Below are 15936 nucleotides of genomic sequence, written 5' to 3'. Positions count from 1 at the left end.
TTAAATTGCGTGTAAGTAAAATACAAACCCAAATAAAATGATCCGATGGTCCTGCTTCAGACATGCAGTCTCATGCTGTGTGGCATTCGAGTGCAGGCTTGAGTTGGTCTGATTAAATAAAGCATTATCAAATCTAATCTTGTGCTACTTCAGCTTTATTGCACACTGTGCAAAAACACTTGGCGACCAGCAGTAACGAAGTGTCGCGAAACAAATTTCATTGATTAAATCATGTGTATCCGACAAACGGTTGATGGCTCCACCGGATAAGTTTGTCCACTGTTAAACATGTCTCACTTACAGTCACCCTGATTGTAGCATAATGATCATCCCATTTGTGCAATGATATCCAAAATCATTTTACGTACTCGTAAGATGAGTGTGTTTTTGTTTTGACTTAAGATAATGTAATTGAGCGTTATAAACCAAATGCTTACAAACATAACAAACATATAATGGCTCCAGTAATGCTTATTTTGTCAGAAAATTTATTTAGAACTTTGTTGAAGAGCCTATAGACAGACTGAAAAAAATAATGTTCGAGCTGCCTTTTTATACTCAATTACTTTACACTTTAGTTCGTTAATCTTATATTTGAGCAAACAATTGGATATGTATGCGTGAGTAAATATATTTCCGAAGGTAATCGGTTCCAAAAAACGGAGGTACAGGAAGCTCGTTTCGTCAAACACAGTAGTGCGTGGTGCTGATAAGATAAGCCAGAGCCCAACCAAAGCGAAATCAAATCGACCACGCTGCGTTCAGCCGGACAGCGGGGCCGCAGTAGAGCGTAGCAATGGTCTGGACGGTACGACACCATCGTATGAGAGAAGAGGAGGTCTGTGGATTGATAATCGATCCAAATAGATAGATAAGACTGATGGAAAAGTTGTCGTATTTTGTTGATCGCATAGCACCTGGATGTAGCTGGAGGTAGCTGGTAAATAGCAGACGGAGGATACTGTCGGCAGGTAGGGTAGTTTGAGGTCGTAGTTACCGGTGCATGGTTCAGTCAGCTCAGAAAGGTAACGATTGAACACTCATTTTCAGCGTACGTATCGAGGTTTCCCCTACATGTTGGCTACTATCACTGACAACGAAACGATTGTGGAGAACTGGGACATAACCAAGGGATGGTAAAGAGTGACATTTTATTGTGCATGATTTATGGGTTGCGGATTAAAGTTGATCGATTTGTTGATTATTTGCTTGCACGAGTGGTCGGTACCTTGCCCATCCAAGCCGCTGCCTCGTGATACGCTGTTTTGTGATACTTTTACCTATGCTAGCGCGTCGGGTATATTACACGCGGCGAGTGATGCAGTAGTATCAAACTCACACGCATTTATCGGTGCCATAATTTGGGGGGACGAAGGTGGGATTTAAAATTTATGGCATGGCTTTTTCGCATGACCAATGGCATTAGCGGTATTTGAATACTTTGCTCCGGAAACCAGGACGTACTGAAACGTGTTGGTAGCATTGGGCTGCAGAGTGCAAAGTGATTAGTTCAAATAGGTAATTTGAAACTTATCTTTAATGCGGCATAATCCAGCTTGAATAGATCGATGGATTCGCATAGAGCTTTGGGAGTAAATATGATCACTTATTAGCTCGAACGATTTTTACGAACGTATTTTGGAGACACTTTAGCTTCACTTGTTGCTTATGTCAGACCTGCATATATACGGTTAATACATTCAGAGAGCGACAATTCAAAGTCTACATGAATTCGAATGTGTAGGATATTGCAATGTTTGCTTGCTCACTACCATGTGTTTGCGTCTTGTCGTGGAGGAGAGTACATTACGCCCCAGCGGGACCGATGCGTAAAGTAAGCGTGACCTCCACAATTCTCGCTGTCACATAAACGTCACCGCGCGTTATTTATGTACTGAAACACTCAATTAGGCTTAATTTAAAAATAACCGAAATATCACCACACGTTCAGTAGAGCTTGAATAAATTGCTACGTCTTCTACGGTGAACAATTGCTACCACCAAGTGGAAACTTAGCTCTACGAACCATGCTCGTTGAAATTATCAATAAGATACGCTTTAATACATGCACACATAAAATATAAATTCCAATGAAATGAAATCTATCAATTTAACTGATCAAATCTCAGTTGATAATATAAGTTTAAAAAAAATAATTATTTTTCAAAATTTTGAATAATTTTCATCGATACGGTAGTTAAACAGAACTTTAAGATAACCACTTACCAAAACCTAGAATCCCTCCCTAGAACGTTTTATTGTTTAAATGATTATATCATTTAAGATGTGGACTAATGTAAACATAATTAGCGACCAATCGCTGAACAATAAGCAATACGGTCATATGTCTAACAACATATTTATAATTTATTACTATTTGTAATGCTTATTATTTGTAATGCTTATGGTTTCATAGACCACTGCTTCTAAACGAAGAAATGGATGATCAAATTAGTTACAGAAGACAATAATACATAATATTTTGAGTAAATAAAGGAAATTATTGTTGAATTGCATTAATAGGATAACGATTCAAATGAACATGTTATACTGATATATGCAAAAAGAGTGAGGCTTCAATCGGATCGTTTTTTGCTTCCAGTCACCTTCAGACAAGACAAACTGTATGACGGTATAGAGAAGTGAAGAGTAAGTGAATCTCGTACACATAAGAAAAAAAAGCAAAGATCCTCATGGATATTGACTTCTACACTGAAGTGAGGGACTTTTCCACTTCATAGTCATAATCGACACTGCTTGAGGTGCTCGAAATGACTCGACCAAAAGAAAGATGATCTGAGTAAACGAATGGATAGGGTTGTATTTGCAACGTTGAGACATGACGTATTTAAGTTGCACCAGTGATGCCATTACGTCCGTTATCCGAAAATTAAGAATATTAATAGACCGAACGGAGGGACGATACGTAAAGCAATCCATATGGTGCTCCAGCAACAAGCGTATGCGCTGGTGGTGTGTATGATTTGGTATCTGCGTAACATGTGCTCTTAGGGCGAGTCATTTTGTCGAGTAGGTTTCAAAAGCTGCTTGAATGGTTTTTGGTTTTTTGATTTGACAGGCAAAGATGTTGAATGCAAAAACAAAATGTAAAAAATCCGACTAATAGTGGAATCGCGCAGTAAGGTATTTCAAGTAGGGTAGTTCAATGATGTGCTGTCAAACTGATTGGTTGGATGGGGTTTTAACAAGTACTGTAGTTGTTGTTCTTGGAGTTAATGTCATCACTGCGAGATTGCTGAGTAGTAGCTATGCAGATACTTCAATGAAACAATTCTGGTAGATTGTTTTAACATACTTGTAAAACACATGACAAGTAGGAGCGAGTTATGAAAGTAATTTTAATTGCTGAAAATACTACTGGCACGATGGACTGTTGACAAACGCGTTCTGAAACGATAAGATAGTCAAATTAAAGGAAGTGCATCTGTGATTAAAAAAAATCATATGACTACATCCCTGCCAGAAAAAAAGATGCAATCAAAAATCCATTTCCTGTCTCATAAGGTATCATGTCATAGGTATCATACCATCGTTTTATCCACCTCCATCATTCCAATGTTTTTCATTGATGCTACTTTTAGGTGACGAATTATTCTTCGAAAGTAAACAATAAATCAATAACTTGTGTCAGAATGTGTAGTGGTGGTCGTTATCAGTGGTAAACTGGTTCAATTTGTGGGCACGTTTCAATCGTGATCCATGAATTGGCAAAGAAAAAGTAATGCGATGTTTCTTGTTGAGAAATATTGCTCATTTTTTAATAATTTACATTACATTACAGACATTAGATGTCAATGTATGTAGGATTATGACTATTGCTTGCTTTGTTAATATTAAGTATTTCTGATGCACAATATAATTTTGAACACTTTATTATTCGGCCAATATAACAGATGTACTTATTCTTACATTAAATACAATACAAATACGTTTAAATTTGTTATATGCATAACTTTTATACAAGATAATGAAAAATTAAACATACGTTTATGAACAGTAAAACGACCCCACACAGTAGATATTATTGTTGTCATTTTATCAACGCAAAAGATAGTGAGTTTTTGGTGAAATACTCGAATAGGTGATTAAATGCACTCAGGTTGTCAGATTGTGTATGATTGATGGATTTTGATAATAGATGATGTTTTAATTCAACCATATATGACGAGTCGAGAATTTTTCCTAAGATGGAAGGCGTTGGAAATAACATAGCAATATGGAGGAATTTACTTCCAAAACTATTTAGAAACAAATGAAATAAAATGAAATGTAATATTCAGTGTGTCATAAGTAATTGAAAAATTTTAATTGTTAATTGTTTAATTGTTAAAAGTTTTCATGCTTGCTTGTGCATTTGTGCGTATTACACGAACTCCTCAAAGCTAGTTGTGTCAGCTATCTCATCCGTATTGTCTGGCGGCAAATAGGCTGAAAAGCTGAGAAGCCGGTAATAAAGTTAATATGACATTATTTATTGCTTTGCAAAACTCGGTTTGTTTTATCGTGCATCTGTGGATAGCGACACTTTTTGCGTAAGGTTTATTACAAGTTTTATCAAAACACCTTTCTTTATAGAGGATCGTTCAATGTCTTTCCAAGGTGTTTTAACATTGCCAAACAAGATTCTTGTAAATGTCGCGAGACCGATACCATACGCAGAGGCAAGCAAAGGAAATAAAAACAAACAAGTTCTTTCCACGCACAGCTAGTTAAGTTGCAAGAAACAGGTTAGCGTTGAACCAGATGAAGCCATAAATCGATAAAAGCAGCAAAGACATGAAGGTGCTGGTGAATGGTGAGAATTCCTATCACCTGGTTTATTTTGATGCAGGTTGAGGTATTCGTATGAATGTTATATTTACTATGTATTTTGTTTAAATTAAAGTTAATAATTTTGTCTCGGGAGGTTTTCCAAATAGTTTGATCAATTATTGAGTATGCATTACATTAGCACGAGTATTTTCAACAAAAAAAATGAAACAAAAAGCTGTTTTCTTGTTGATTATAGTCGTTTCATTATGAGGGAAATGAAAAACGACATATCATCGGATACACGTATTGCTACAGAGCAGCGAAGAAATGTAAATACATAATTGAAAGACATGTGAAGCATGGAACGTGCTGCAAATTGTTAATGATTTACTTTCAGAGAAACAGAGGAAACGAGAGCTGCTCGAAATGTTTCATTTCAGGAAGATAAAAACGAGCCTATCAAGTTGGGTAAGTCGTTAGTATTGTAAAAGAACATTGTCAACCTTCCGATTTGCTTGAACATGAGTCGCTAAACCTATACTTTCCGTTTTTTTGTGAAGAAATCAAATAAAGGATTTGTTCTGGATATTTTCATGGTTATTTATCATTATAGCTCTTGGATTGTTTTTTTTAAGCTTACTTTTTTTTTCTTTTGCACTTCAGAAAACTTCATCCATTGGAAAACCTAACCCATGATTGTGTGTTTGCAAATCTTTTGTTGAAAATCATAACTAGTTTGCCGTTCGTCAAATTGTCAAATCGTTGACATCTCTTAGTATGGTGACTTGAACCTTTGTTCATTACAGAACCTGTTCGACGAGACTCTTCAACCGCATCTAAAATGGGCATTGTTTGTCACGTCCATACAATCTCCGTTTAAAATGTCTTATAAACTAATGAACGATACATTTTATTCGCTCGTTGCATTAAACATTTTGCACTTATTTGGTGCACTTCCTTAGTCGTGTTCCATTTCATTAACGAAGTAGTTCATGGGCTCCATAAGATGGCCTTATAGCAGCTATCAATGAAGGAAAACCGAGTCGAGTTAGTCATCGCATTTTGCGACAAGTTTCATCAATAACAAGCCTAATATGAAATGTGTTGAACCTGTTTTTTTTTTCTTGAGAGATCACTCCCATTTAATGACTTTGGAGCGACGAGAAAGTTGGCACTCTTCCCCACAGGTTTGCAATTTATCAAAAATAAATGCACTGAATTAGCTATTAATCATTAAAATGAACTCGAATGTGTATTGAAGTGCATTTTTACATTTATTTTGTCTTTTAGAACGGTTTCTCCGTTCCGGTTTGTTAGGCAAAAAAAACTATCCTTAACCAACAGAAAAAAAGAAAAAAATATACGAAGATAATACAGGCAAACATAAGGGAAGAGCAACCTTTCTAGAGTCTCTTGAATAATTGCTAGAAGAGTGTTTGCATGGAATTATTTATTATTACCATTTGTAGTAGTGTAATCGTTAACGACATTTTAATTGCAGCTCGTTAAAGTATATCGGTTTCTGCATCTGGCTTATTGATTATGTGAAGATAATTTCAGGAAAATGTATGGAAAATTGCTAGTAATCAAGTTATTAAAGAAGGTTGTGAAAATATGTGTCATTATTGACGCGCTTTCTAAAAGTGCTAGATACTTGAGACCAATTAGAGAAATGTATATGAAATAAATGTACATATGTACTCACAATATGTTTGTAGCTTGTATAATATCTATTTTAATTATACTCCTTTATTTTTCATTAGGGTAATAGTGTTTTTGTTAAGATTATTAGAAAATAAACAAAAAAAAAATCATTTTATTGCAATTAAACCACTACAGTGGCGAGGCTTGAACTCATAACGGGCATGTTTTTTATTTGTACGAGTTGATGATTGTACCATGGGACCGCCCCTAAAAAACTCCATTCCTCCTGAATTGAAAAGTGGGAATTCTTAATGCGTAGATTGAAATATTTAAAAAAATTGGTAACAGTTGTTGTATAGAGCCTTTTTTTCAGTAAAATGTAAATAGATACATTTTTTAAGGATGGTTTATAGATATTCAGACTGCTATAACACCCATTATTTTATTCTTGCTATGACAGATGACAGAGAAAATAAGTGCCATAATAATTTTAAGATATAGCAAAGTGAAAGTGTAAGCCGACCCCATCCATCGTTTGGTTTATTTTACGCACGTATTCATTGTTAATTGTATAAATATTGAAAACAATGTTCATATGTCTCTTGCATTGGATGTACTTCTTTTACAATACAATACAATTCAATTCAATTCAATTCAATTCAATACAATTCATAATTTTCAAGCTATAGCTAAATTATGTTACTATATCTAGTTGAATGTGAAGACACAAAGTGTTACTGGTTACACAAACAGCAGAAATTGTTGTAAGAATATGAGCGTGTTTTGCAACCGGTGACGCAACATGAAATACTGGGTTAAAATAATTGATTGCGTGTCGCTCTTTAATGTGTGAGCAATCAGTGAACTTCATGAAGGACGGTACAATATCCTTATTTAGATAGCTCGAAATGATTGCTTGGGTAGAATCATACTGCGAAAACTTGCAAAATGTTATGAGCCATCTACGTTCGATATATAACAGAATGATTTGTGCTAAAAGACAGTTTAATCAAAAATATACATATCCTTTTAAATAATTTTTCTAACCTAAAATTTCAACAACCAGAAAGTTGGTGGTTTAATAGTTAAGTTAAACAAGACGTACAGAGGTAGAATATGTTTTGTTTAACATTTAATGGAATTTAATTTAATAAATACTTCTTCTTCATTTTCCTCTTTTTGGCGTAACAACCTTCGCGGTCATACCGGCCTACACAAGATTTCCAAAATTATAAGGTGCCTCGCGAGAAGACGACAATGCTGCGGGATACCAATACCTCCCAACTTAAAACTAAATACTTATTTATTTGTAATTTTACTGTTTTCATCACATTAGCAGTTATGATTTTCTTATAAACTAATTATTGAAGCATGAAAATGTTTTGTTTAAGGCAGAGATGTCAAACTGTTAGCCCGTGACCGCTTGATTCAAAATTTATTTGTACAAGCATTTGTGCTTCTATAGGACAAGTCAGTAAATTCCAAACACCTGAAATATGACGAGATGTTCAACTTCGCAGACTTCTCTACTAATTGTCAAACCATGCAACGTCATAAAACATCGTCGGTGTTTTATTGTACCCATTTTCTAAGCATGTATGCACAAAATGATAATAATGCCAAAAACTGTTTGAGTTACACAGAAAATGTTTGTTTTAATGAAAATGAGCATTCAATTCCGGGCAATTTTTAATAAAATAGTTAAAAAATAATGAAAAATTATATTACCTTCCCGTTGAAGAAACTTATTAGAAAACAATATTTGATGGACATTTTTAAAAGAAACAACTCGCGTTTTAGCTTGAAACTCACAGAAAACTGTGAATGTCCAGAAGTATCTTTCCCAAAAATATATGTGGTTTTGGAACATTCCTGTTTTATTTTTAAGCAATCAATCTAGGTACTTGGTGACCTAAAAATCAATTTCTATAAGAAAAAGTCTTGGGATAACTAACAAAATTACTCAACCAACAGAAATTAAAAACGCAAGCACGCAAACTGTTTGGCATATATTTTTAGAAAAGTCAAACACTTCTTTAGGTATGGTTGCAGCTTACAACATTATACTTCTGCAAAACGTTAAGAAAACAGATAAAGGGGCCATTTCCGTTTTAAGTTCGTAGGCTGAAATTTCAGTCTGTCAGCTGTTTGCATTGTATAGCAGTTTTCGAGCAGCTGTCTAAGTCGGTATAATATACAGGTGGGGTTATCCCAAGGTGTATGAATTTAGAAGACTGATTTTTATCGCTTCTGTTTCTGAATGAAGATTTTAAGAGTGTTTTGTGTATTCGTCAAGCCTCCAGAAAGCTTGTTTGAACAAAAGTTTTCACCCATCCTGTCAAAAAATGATATTCAAATTTGGTTATAAAAAACATCTTATGAGACCACCTGGACTACATACACTTTGATTCTGGATTCCATCACCAGATCTCTTTAATGCACCTTGGGATAAATGTAAACACCCAATTGACATTTTCGAACACGAATAATCGGAAATTCGAGCAAATTCCCTTAAACTGGAGCCTTAAACTTCCCTTAAACTGCACCAGGGAATTCAGAAAAATTCCTTTAAAATCAACTGTGATGCGGCTTTTTCGTTACTTTCTTCTACATTCGCTCGGAAATGATGTTTCCTATCGTTTTAGTTGGCTATGTTCCCATTTTATACTTAAATAATATCTTTTTTTATATAAAATAATGTCACACAAAATTAGCTTTTGTTTTTCGTAAAAAAACCACAGTTTTGAATGAAAAATGACCTCGACGGCATCGTCCATCGATAAAGGAACGTCTAATTTACGAACGCACCAAATTTTGGCGCTTTCAACACACTTGATCACATACTAATCCAAAATTTCAAGCGTATCGAGTACTAATCGAGCAGATATGGGAAAACAATTTCGAGCAAATGTCACTTGGGCACCATCTTGTTTCGCCATTTTTTCTAGCAGGTACTCGAATCTAATTCTAGTTTTGAGGCTAGAATAATCTAGACTGAAAATTGCAGGCTAGTTTTGTGTGTGGTTTTATATGGAGTGTTTACATGATTTCAGCCTCCAACTGTCAAACTCCATATAAAAAGCTGACTAGAATCGAGAAGGACCCCAAAATCAGATGTTAGCACAAACACGTGTTACTTTTGATAGGATGTTACAAATGATCTCAAGCTTTCCATCACATTTCTAAGTTACCAAGACCTAGAATGTGATTACCTAAAGTACATGTTTACATGACTCTGTTTTTGGTCGCCATTATGAATGAGAGATTCTATGGAAGGGAGTAACGGTTACGAAATATGACACCTTGCAGTCCCCGGCTGTCTATTGAAGATTTGTCCAAGACTGGACTGGACTGGACGAACCGATCTGTAGTAATTTATGGACCTTGAGCAGCATCAAAAGTAAGAATTCACTGTTTTAGCGTACGGTAATAATTTTCACAATCAATACCAACACAAAAATATTGACAGTCAAAATGACATCAATAAAAACATAAAATTTACTATTCCGTTTTGGATAAATCAACGTAGTTAGTCATGACCAGTTTTTGCAATTCCTTTTGCGTGCTAAATCTTGTTAGTTGTCCAATTGAAAATAATCTGCTAAAGTTTTTTTTTACTTTCTTAACATCAAAGTTTTAACTATTGCAACGCAACTGTTATCCCAAAATAAAATGAAAATAAAATAAAATAAAATATAAATAAACTGCTAACGATCTGATTTTTGTAACATATAATATCACATAAAAACTAGGCTGCGGCCCGTGCTACTATTTTCAGTAGCATTTTGGCCCGCGGGTTTGACATGACTGGTTTAAATAAAGGATTTGATGCACCTTTTCGAGGTTTTGAGGTTTCGAGAAGTGAGCAATTGTCATACGATATGTAAACCTTCTATTATTCGAAACATCTGTTTTAAATAATGTTGTGTCCATAAAAGTCTATAATTAAATGCTATTCATAGATTTTTATCGGCATTATTGGTATTATATACGGTTTTTAAATCATATTTAATTTTTCAGATCGATTTGTATTTCAAACTGATCTGCAGACAAAAACAAAAACGTTGAAAGTTGTGAAGAAGATATTAAACATGTATAAAGAGAAGGTTTACTAAATTAAATGCATACATAATATAAAAACTTTTTTGAGAATATACGACGTGTTCTCTTTTAATCGCAAAAACCATGAAGTTTTCCCCTTTCATATCTGTTTCCGTTGTAGTTAGTTTCGTTTCCGGCAATATAAGAATGTATTTTCCTAGGCTAGGTTCTACAAACGGGTAATGTATTTTTGCTATGCTACCTAAACTTGGAATCCATCATGCCGGTTGTTTCCGCTTCTGCATCGACGCTTTGCCTTCACACGGATACAATTTAACTGAATCGCTACAACCACACGCAAACCTGCAAAAAAGCAAAAACTGACGTCGACATCATTTTTCTTTCTCTCGTGCTGATTCACAGGAAGAATATTAGCTGTTAGGTCCACGAACACATGCGCAAAAGTTGCGGAGAAAATCACTAGCATCGTCTTCTAGTTTGCTTTGCTCCTTGTTCAAAAGGGAAAAGTAAATCGAGTGCCTAGAAAGTGCGACATTCAGTGTGTATGTTTTATTTTATTTATTCCTATCCTTCAATTGCACGGATAGTCGTGGCTCAAATCTCTGGAGAATCCTTGTCCATACTCAGCAAACAAATAAAGCCCCCTTTTTGTGCTTAGGTCACGAAATAGCCGGTTAAATTATATTTGTGTCTACCAGTGAACATGCAGTATTCAAACTGTCATTTGCGTTTGTTTGCAATGATAGTAAATTAAATCCGACGGGTAGAAGAATCCGCGAAGTACCAGTGTTGATTGAGGAGAATTACCTTCAGTAAATGTTATTTTCGGGTTATACTCTTTGAAAACAGTTTTGTTCATTTACTTTACTCTTTTCTATTGCTTTTTAAGAGTGAAGTTACTGAATGCAATGCTTTTATTGATTTTTTCAGTTAAGTTGTTAAATTTTAGTTTGAGCTCACCATTATTAGCAACAAGAGTCAAGCCTTCCAACCGCATAACATTTGCTTAACAATTGCTCGCAAAACTATCTATTGGTGTCGATTTTGTCACTTGTTCTTGTTTGTGTTTGTTAACATCATGAGAAATCAGCACACTAAGATAAGAGACCGGAGAATGTAAGGATACGTTATGTAGCCACCATGGTTCGTAAAAGTTCGGATAGGTATCAACTCCAAGATGGAGAAACTGTGCACACAATCATAACAATCAAACCTGAGAATAATACATTACTCATGATGTCTTTTTATCTGATGTCTTATCTGATGATGATAACTCATGTACCAAATCTTAATAGTTATATGAGAAAATCCAGTATGTTAAACCTTATGGAGACGCTTGGTATAATTAAAGTTGTATTTCTAATGATCTAAAGAAGTACTTTTAAAAATCTTTCATAAATTTAGGTATTTTAACACAGTAGAAGGAATTGAAACTGAAATTCTCTGCAAAAATAACGATTTGCAGTTGACTATATCTTTTCAATAACAAACACGATATGTAGATAAATATATATGTTCCCGATATCAACATTTGATACATATCCGTAGCCTTAACATTCTCATAACGACCTTTCGATTGCATTTTATACCATGAAACAATTTGCGAAGTACACATTTTGTGCTTTCTTCCTGTGTGGTACGTATTTCTGGCGTAAGATCTTTCTTCTTGATGGCAAATACAGATTGTAGACGTCGTTAAGCTTTTCAATCGCTCGTTTGGCAGAGTATCGTTTTTCAAATCGTAGCTTTGCGTACTTTTAAAGTCGATAACGATTATTGAAAACGATAGCTGTTGAAGGCCGGAAGAATAGAATATAGTGGGTAAAACGGAGGCATCGTTTTATGGCTGTCTGACAAACCGTTCATGAGGCAAATGTGGAACAGGATATGTAAGAAACGAAATGCTCACTCGGAACGAAGGCTAATCTTCATCCATAATGCATGAGAAGGCGTAAGCTTTTGTTGGCTAACGCACCAGACGCCGGTAAAGTTCAGCTGTTTGTATGTATTGTACACTAAAAGTAAACGGAAGTTTGGTCGGTCTACTCACCATAGATATCGCATGTGATGATTGTTACCGGATCAGTATTTGCGATGCATCCACTAAGAACCGGAACTAAGAAAATGGTGGCGCTTCTCTACTCTCAATCAAATGATTTTGATTGTTCAGTTGTGAACTTTTAGTTGGTAGAGCAAAGGCAGAAGCTATATCGCGACTGTAACTCGTCCTTTTTGGCAGTGCCAAACCACTACATTGCCAACGCCACGCTATCACCAATACTACAAGTCAGCTACAACATTAAACTGGTTCACGTCTCACTGAAGCAAACAGGAATAAGCAAGGTGTGTTGGCCACATTGGTTGTTTGATGATTTTAACTTAAAACATGAAATGCTTTTGGCTGTACATAATCAACTTTGCACGATATGGCGAATGCTCACACAAAACCACTTAATCGGTTTGTTATTTGAAGCTGATGGTTAACGTTGTTATCGACACGATTTTTTTTCAATAAATTCGTAGAAGAGGCAGACGCTCGAAGTACGGAGTACGTTTACACCACAGTTTTATTTGTTTATTTTTTTATCACGACAACCACTTTAACACTGCATGTTAGTTGATAGAACATAGCTTATGATTTTGGATGACACTTGCGCCCACTACACAAGAAGTAAAGTATACGTGTGCCGGTAATAAAGCAAATAACTTATTAAAGTTGCTCTAGTTCTAGTTCTTCCTGAGCCATTAATGCGTGGTATTGATTCACTAAATAAATTTAATTAATTCACATCGTGATTGACATGGGAGGAAGCAAAGAAAATTTAGCAATGATGTTTTTTTTACCTGTCGCTTGACAACACGGCTAGGAAGCGAAACTGACCGAATACGACTGTGATGAATTTGTCTCCCGTTCTAGTGCCATTCCCAGTACATCAAAGTATCGGAACGATAGCGGCCGTGGGCGGCTGCGCTGTGAGACTTTCGTCGTTCATCGCTCTGGGCAGCGCGCATGGAACGTGAAGAAATATTGCCGCGTGTGCGTTGGTGTGCGATAAGTTCAAGAGAGAGAGAGAGGGAGAAGGAGAGGGAGAGAGAGAGAGAGAGAGAGAGAGAGAGAGAGAGAGAGAAAGCGAGAGATTGTACTCTAATGCTTTCGTAGTGAGCAGTGCAATGGTTTGGTTTTAATCGATAATAAAGAAGCGATGCCTTCAGCACAGGATGACGGCTACTTTTATTCGATTTGTTGTCTACCGCCGCGGAGATGCACCTTACTCTTGGGAGCAACATGCACTTGTGCTCTTTTTCGTTTCACTCTACACGTGCGTGTGTAGACTTTACTCATATAAACAACCCAATACACTAGGATTACTATAGGATGGATTATGTTTTGTGCGTTTCACGCCGGTAAATATTAGTTGTGAGCAGCATAATCCTATAAATTAAGGCTTGCGCTTGGGTAAGGCTTCACGGATTCACTTTATGCTCGCGACACGGTGCGGAAGTAGGATATCCGTGCACACGTTTATCCTCACCCTTCGTTTTTGACGGGCGTGTTCGTATCCCTCAGAACAGCTCTAACCACTAATTGTAGTTTCATTGCATGAATGACGTCTAGTAGGCATCTCTCTGGCATCAAAGAGTAGGAAAAGATAGAAGGGGATTTCCGACACGTACCACATGTATGATCCCCGTACAGCTTTTATCTCTTTCTGTTCCACTCAAAGTTACGCACACTACGCACTTACTCAACGATTTCAGCCCAATTGGCGTGACCCAAGCCAATCGATAATACTATGGAAACCATAGCAACGGTGTCAACTGAGGCGAAAACTTCTCACCTTTCGGAATGTGAGTGCTGGAGGAGGATGGACATGAAAAAACATTGCGGAGGAGTGAGTTATTTTCCAAGTATGAGAGAGTTGGTGGGCCACCATGTAGATGGCAAGAAAATGGTTTATTTTCATGTTACCCATTCCCCTTGTAGTTGTTGTATGAATAAAGATGTACTAACAAAGACTTTGCAAAATTACGTTTATTGGACCAAATTTGGATGCTACCTTCAAAATGTATTTTTTTGTTTATAATCTAGCTACACACATCGGCCACCAATCTGACCGCGGATGAAAAATGTTACCAAAAATCTTGGGTTGTAAATTAATCGTTACGGGCTGTGGTGGCAACCTTTGAAAGTGCCATCGAAAATATGGCGCTCTTCCTCGAATCCTTTTTGGTCGCGAACGTAGACAACTGCGACAAGATCAAATGTCACAAATTAGCTTCATTTATGGGTGGGGAATAAAAAATCAAGATCATAAATTATACCATAAGAGTTATGGTGCGCGCATTCGGCCGATCGCCCGGTGATGTTGCGCCTGGTGTTGTACCTGGCGGTGGTGAACGTATTGGGAAAGCGTTTATTTGTTTGTTTTGTTCTTCCCGCGTGGAAGATGGTAATCGCTACCACCAGTTTCCAGCAGCCCAATTTGCATACTAATTCGTAAGATGATGGTGAAGATTCGAGTCAGCGCTTAGGTTTCATATCCGTCAAAGATAGTTCCATGATAAGTGAAAAACGAATCCATTGGTGTGCCAGGTGAACATACTAAGCTATTGGAGTATTGGGCATTTCCCACGTCTGTTAGTGAGAGGATTTAGTGGATCAAAATTAATAAAATCTGTCGTCTCACTGTACATAACTGATATAGTTTTTGAAATTTTAAAAATACTCCATTTTAAACTTATTTGATTGCTCGTCTTTTTTTCCTCTTAGTTAAAACATCAATTTATTTCATCTATCAATTAGGTTTATATATAGTAGCAACTGAATCTCAATGCACGTCAAGTGTTTCATTTACATTTTGTGAAACTCGCATCTCATACTACATCTCATCTCATAGCGAAAATGCTCGGTGTGCTTACTCATTCTCTTCGATCATTGTCGTTTCACACTTTTATCAAACATTGAAAGATTTTGCATTCCATGGAGCATATGTTTACACACGTTTCGGTACCATTTGGACCCGACAGCTTTCCTATGAATCGAAATGGTCTCTGCTGAGAATGCATTAGTTATGTATTTCTGCAGTGCGTCATCGACTATTTGCATCCTGGGTAGAGAGTGAATTGTTGAAATTGACAAAAACTCATCGTAGTTTGGTTGCCCATAACAAGGGCGTTTCGGTTAAGGTATGCCGTGGAAGTTAAAACCTGTTTGAGGTAACGTAAATTTACACTTGTCCTGCGGCGATTGTGCTGCACTATTGTGGCCGTTGTTGCGTGCTTGCACAGAATACAGTTTGTGCACGGGCAGATTATCGAGACAAGCGTGCCGTAACTTGTCACTGAGTAAACATCTGGCTCGATGCATTCGAGAAGAGAATGTTTGTGCACGTGTGGAATGGCCAGAATAGCTGATAAGTATAACCTTTAGCGTTTGCTGCGTTTTATTTATAGAAT

The 15936-nt window shown here is 36.4% G+C and overlaps 1 protein-coding gene across 3 annotated transcripts in view; it reads right to left on the bottom strand.

Annotated features, from left to right (window-relative positions):
• LOC1272596 (frizzled-2) overlaps positions 1–13392 on the bottom strand; it is a 64037-nt gene extending 50645 nt beyond the window's left edge. For all 3 annotated transcript variants that reach the window (XM_061662634.1, XM_061662633.1, XM_061662635.1), the window contains exon 1: positions 12530–13392. The gene's annotated coding sequence lies outside the window, so the exon portion shown is untranslated. The remainder of the gene's footprint in view (positions 1–12529) is intronic.
• Positions 13393–15936: the final 2544 nt, after the last annotated feature.

This window comes from Anopheles gambiae, chromosome 3 (assembly GCF_943734735.2).
Source record: "Anopheles gambiae chromosome 3, idAnoGambNW_F1_1, whole genome shotgun sequence".
In the NCBI taxonomy this organism is placed as follows: Eukaryota; Metazoa; Arthropoda; class Insecta; order Diptera; family Culicidae; genus Anopheles; species Anopheles gambiae.
The sequence above is the reverse complement of the archived record's forward strand: the minus strand, read 5'-3'. Positions and strand labels throughout refer to the sequence as shown.